This window comes from Hypanus sabinus, chromosome 16, assembly GCF_030144855.1.
Source record: "Hypanus sabinus isolate sHypSab1 chromosome 16, sHypSab1.hap1, whole genome shotgun sequence".
Classification (NCBI taxonomy): domain Eukaryota; kingdom Metazoa; phylum Chordata; class Chondrichthyes; order Myliobatiformes; family Dasyatidae; genus Hypanus; species Hypanus sabinus.
This window is the reverse complement of record NC_082721.1, coordinates 32,749,801-32,755,966: the sequence shown is the minus strand read 5'-3', so window position 1 is coordinate 32,755,966 and position 6,166 is coordinate 32,749,801.

Below are 6,166 nucleotides of genomic sequence, written 5' to 3'. Positions count from 1 at the left end.
TGTTCCCACCCCTTCTTCTAGAATCTTTACAGAATCAGGGTGGGAGGAAGTATAGTTAAGTTAGCTGTGGAATTTGTAGGCTAATGACTAACATGTAATACAAAACTATCTTCTGAGATGCAGTCCAAGAGGCTAAAAAAGGAAGTGAACAATCAGAGAGATTGTGTAGGTAATAGCCATGTTGAAATTAGCAATGAAGCGGATTATAATTTCAAAATCTGTACAAGCACAGAAAGCAACGTTAATGTACCAGCAAAAGAATTAGGAGAAGCAACTGAAACAAATTTATTCCATATCTCAAAAAAAACCATGAATAGCTTGGACTTGAGCCCATGCAAGCCCCCATAGCTACACCTTAAATCTGGAGGTAGTGAGTTAAGGAGAAATTGTTCAATACGAGATTATTTAATTAAAGCAAATCGATGTTTTGATTAATCAGAACTAGTTAGGCCTCTTTTCAAGGAATTAGAAAACATTTGTGTCCTGGTGTGAGATGGAAATGTGGAGCTATTATATGATGAAGATACTGCAACAAGAAAATTGTGGATTGTCAATATGAAGAGTACCAGATATGTCACAGACACAGATTAGCAGATAATAGACCAGGGGATAAAAGGGTGGAGTCAAAGGAGAAAGAAATAAGTTTACTGGAGCAAGAGCAGATTGAACCAATGGGTCTGCCCACATATTCCTGCCTATGGCTGTTGGGCAGAAGGTAGAAATGAGCTGATGCAACCAGGACACTACAAGTTTGGAAGCCAAGGAAGGGTGATCTCCTGAGGAAATGAGATCCTTAATTGTATGGGAGAAAATGGCTTGATATTCGGTGGGGTATCATAGTCCAGGGGAAGATACAAGATATGTCTGAGAACTGACATTTGACTCCTGAGAAATAATGCAAGTCAGGACATTAATTCCAGGTTTTAAACTTTTGGGGTGAAAGTAAATAGAAAATAAAAACTTGTGTAAGCAGACTATACATTGATTTCAGTTTCAATGTCAGATCCTAATCAAATTAGTTCCTCAGTGGTAAATGAAGAGCTGACAAAAGTTTTTGGTGTAACAAGCTGTTAAATTGTGGTTTTTGTTTTGTCACTGTTAAGCTGCTAATTGGAAACCCTTCATCTTTGACAACAGCAGACATTGTTTAGCTCAGTGTTAATCTGTAAATAAATAGTTGGGGTGACAAAATATCATTCTTTTTTCCTTAATTACTTTTATCTAGATCAATAACGGGTCTAGATTAATAACAGGGCTGAGTTGCATAGGAGTGAAGAAACCAGAACCAACACAGGAAGTGTTTTATTTAATTTACCACTAATTGAATAATCAAACAAGCAGCCCAATCAACTAAAAAAATTGCTGAAAGAAGTAGAATCAATAATAATAATAGCAAATTATTTATAGAGCACTTTTCATATGGACTATATAGTTCAAAATGTTTTGCAATGCGATGAAGTACAAACACAAAAATAAAAGACAATAAAAATGAAAATAAAGGACAAAAAATGTCAGTTAAAGCAAGGTTAAATAAATACACTAAATCTTCATCCTTTATAGTTATTGAATTTCAATCTTTTTTGAGTGAGTTTCTTCAAATTTAAGAAATTTAATAAGTAGTGCATTATGTGCTGGTTACATTTAAAAACTTGCTTCCAGAGGTACTCCTGTCTATTTGCTACACACAAAAAAATAAACCAATGGACACTCTGGCAACCTTACACTCAGAAAGTCATTCCTGGTACTTTAAACCCTGCTATGCTCCTTTAATTGGGGAAAAAATGTCCCATCTCCATAGCTGAAGGTTCTGTTCAAACCAGGTTAAAATGACAAGAGTATAATGTTTGGATGAGGATCAAACATTGATGAAAGTACAATATAGTATTGGCAATTAAAATTCTATTTAACGTGAACATTTAATCTCTGCTCAAACCAGAGCAACAGTGATTGAAGTTTACAATATTGTGAGTTACCAATTGGCACTGTTCTACATCTGTTGTGCATAGTTCATTTTTATAGTTATTTGCAAAGTGTAATCTGACAAAGTCCAGAAAGTTATTACTCATTTCCTGTATGCCCACTACTGATTCATACTTCAAGTCACACAAAGGCTGGTAATGTATTTCTATTTAAATATGCCTCAACATCATCCTGTTGCTTAATGTTGTGCATAGTTTGTGCTTAAGCTACTCACTAAAGTCTCTTATCTAGTCTTTATTGCTATAGATCAGGTATAATGATCAAATTACATGGCTAAAAATCTCAAGACCTCTACTCTCAGCATGCCAGTTGAGGAACTTAAATGCAAGCCAAAAATTATTTCAATCATTCAGAATCTGGAATTTGCGAGAAGATACCCTTGGTGAAGATGAAATGAATCTACAATAGTGCCATAAAAGTCACAATTAAATTATTAAAGTTGAGGGAGTCGGCTGGTAACTATCATTTTAGCTTAAAATTATTGTAACACAGATGGATACTAATTCACCTAACAAATTTGTGAAAGCCCTTGTAGAGCAAATCAACCATTCAAAAAAACAACAACAAACCACAGATGCTGGAACTCCAAGACAAAGATAAAATACTGAACTCAATAGATCAGTCCACATCAGTGGGAGGAGAAACAGAGTCATTCCCCTTCCATCTTCTCTACCTATGGCCCTACAAATTATTTCCCCTTAAGTATCCATTCAATTCCCATTTAAAGTCCTCTTGACTCCGTTTTCATCATGCAGATTGATAGCAAGTTCCAGGTCATAATCATAGTTTCTCCTTGCATTTTATGTCCATTATTTTAAATTTATATTCTCTGATTCCCAAATCATACAAAAACATTAAAAGCTTCTACCAATTTTGAATATCTTGACCCATGATGAACTCCTGCATCACTATTAAAACCACTCTCATCCTTTGTTTGTCCAAGGGAAACAACCCTAGATTCTCCTTTCTAAATTCCTAACAAAAAACCTATTTCCTGGAACTACTCCTACAGCGGCTCCCAGCTCTTCATATTACATCAGAGAATAAACCAAATTGGATACAATCCTCCAGTTATAGCCCAAGTATTTACTTCCAAAGATTCAATGTGGCTTCTTCCTTTTGCATCTGTCTGAAATTTAGGAAACATGCACTTGGTTAGTTACCCTTTCAAAATGTTCTGCTATTTTAAAGACTTAGTCACATATACACCCAACTTCCTGCTTTCCCACTTAAAGTAAAAAAAAATTCATGATGAAAAACCAACAATACAGATTTCATTTAGTCCTCAAATCCTTTCCCTAATTTGCATGGCATAAATCAGTTTATATTCACCATCCAATCAACTACCTACTCCCATGATGTTATTCAGGGTTTCCCTCCCATTTCTTTGGAATCATGACGTTTTGTGCCACTTTTAATCTCCAAGGCCTCTTTTCATGTTCCATTTACCTGCTAAATTGATTCTAATTTGTCTGAAAAGTCTATCCCTGAATTTCCAGAGTTGGTGGGGTTATTGCAATTATTGGGGGGGGGGGACACTTTGAGCACAATGTTGAAGTCTTTCTCAGTCATAAATCTGAAAACACCACATTCAGTCTTCAATCTGAAATGTTAACTGTTTCTGTTTTCTGCAGATTCTCCCTGATCCATTTTTGTGCATTAGTTTTGACTTCAGCATCTACAGTTTATTGATATTTATTTAATCTTGATTCCCCACCCCACTTATCCATCTTGTAATTTCCTTCCATAATAGAACTCAACATGTATCATCTGTTTCAGGAGTCTGGTGTCAGGCATGAAAATAATGTGGCTTTCCCATTGAGAGTAACAAGGACCTGAGTTTTGGAAACGCTGGTCTAGAAGTAGATGCTGAGATTGATTAGGCGTTTCTTTCCAGTGAATTTGGAAGATATAGTGGAAGCATTGTTGGTGTCTACCCATCCCTACCCTACCTTATGTTGCCTCCTGGAAGTTGTACAGGTCTAACTGGTATCCACGAGGGAGCAAAGCCAGGTCAGAAGACATGATCTTCATACACACTTCATCCTCTAATATCCAGTGGTTCCAGTTTAAGGCTCTGGTTGTTCTCAGTCAACCATGTTAAGCAGACTACGTCATTTCTATACCTGACACATGCCTCCTGAAATACAGCCTATTCCAAACCTTTGTTTTGGGCAGACTTTACCATGCAGATAGAAAAATAGATACAAGGCTGTTCTAAGAGTTTCCATGAAGGTGTTTGATATTCCGACTGATTCCTCAGAAACTCTTAAGTGGAAAAGGAGTATTCAGGATGCTTTTGAGAAACTCAAACTCATGCATTGGAAGCACATAGAAGCCCTGTTTAAGCATTTCACAAACCGCCTACCCTCCAACTGTGTTGGCCATCTCCTACCCTATCTGTACTAGAGTGTGCAGTTCCCACAATGGGAACAATAACTACCTTAACACCTTCAAAACTGAGTTAAGTTTAAAAAGAGTAAAAGGAATTAGTCTACATCTGATACTTTTAAGTCTTCTGTAAGATGTCTATTTAAAAAAAATCACTTGCAGCAAGCAACATCCAAAACATATCTACTTCCTGTTTGAAGTAAAAACAAAAAATATCATTTATAAAGCAATATCTCCTTTGGCCAAATGCATTTACAAAATTACTTACCTCCTCGTTTCACAATCTGTTCAAGCTCTAGTCAAACCTATCCTGTATATATAATTAAGCTGCACCCACACTCCCCAACTTCTAAGCTAGACTTTACTGACCATAATTACCATCTGTTCAGATAATCATTTATTACCAACCAGCTAATTAACTAACAATAGCAGGCAGCCCAACTAAATCTAAAATAATCCATTAATTAAAAATTCAGGTTCAATTCTAAATGCAAAACTAAACAATGTAGAGTTCACTTTCCCTTGTCCTCACCACTCAGTCTGGTACCCGTGATGGTATTGACAGAGACAACAACCTAACCATCACATATCCCCAAAGTCTTCCCTCCCCTGTTGAGACCAGCGATGATATTGTGTGGTATTACTAAAATGAGAAGTAGGATTATGTGAAATTCAAAACTGGCCATTCATGAGGCATAGTGGGCACCAGATATGTAGTTCATTGTGACCAAACATTCCGTATACTTCCTTTATCAAGGGAGTAGCTAACCACCGACCCCAACATTAAATGACATCACTATTGCCAGATCCCCACTATCAATATCCTGCAGTCCAACTAGAGACTTAACTAGACTAGCCACTTAAAACAATTGCCTACTGAAGGTGGGCATTATGGATTTCCAGCTCCCTAATGTTTTTCCACATTTATATTCAACTGCTTAATTGTTAGTAATACCTTGTGATCTGCATCTCTTTTAAAAAATGCATTATGGCTGTTATGAGTGATGAACAGACCTGATGGACAATGGGGTGCAGAGTTAAACAATCCCAACCCCCCTCCTGAGAACTACAAACTATTGCTGTTGTTATGCTACTATTGAGAGAGAGAGAGATAAAGCCCAGGCAAGAACATTTGCTACGGATAAGAGGGGAGAGAGACTGTTGATTTACTGTATTATGACTCTTTCTGGATTATTTACCTTCTACTACAAGGATTGTACTTTGCTCATTAACATTCCTCAGGAGCTAGCAGGAGTGGCCTGATTTGATGAACACAGTCATTCAGAGTTGATGGATAGCTGAGACCCCATGACTGGGGATAAAAGACAGGTCTGGATAGACACCCTTCAGACACACCAGAGGACACTGATTGAGTGTTGGAAACCCACAGAAAGGTGGGGGCTTTGGAGACCGAACCAGGAGATCGGTCAGTAAAACTCACAGTGTTACAGCAGGGCCGGTGGGGACTTGTGTGTGTGTGTGTCCACTCATGCCAGAGTGATGAGTCCACCACAGATGAACAGTCTAGCTGAAGACCAGAGGGGTCATAACTGAATAACCACAACGATACTACGGATTAAGAAAACAAAGGAAGGTTTGGCTGCTGTAGCTGTTACCTCTTGCTCTTTCTCTCTCTCTCTCTCCAGCATTTATGAACTGAACTCTATACTTTCCTGTGACAATTCATTTACCCCTAGACATCGATAGAGCTTGTTTATTATTGATTATTATTATTCCTACACTTTTAGGTTTATTACTGCTAACTTGTTTTATATGTATATTGGCATTTTTGATA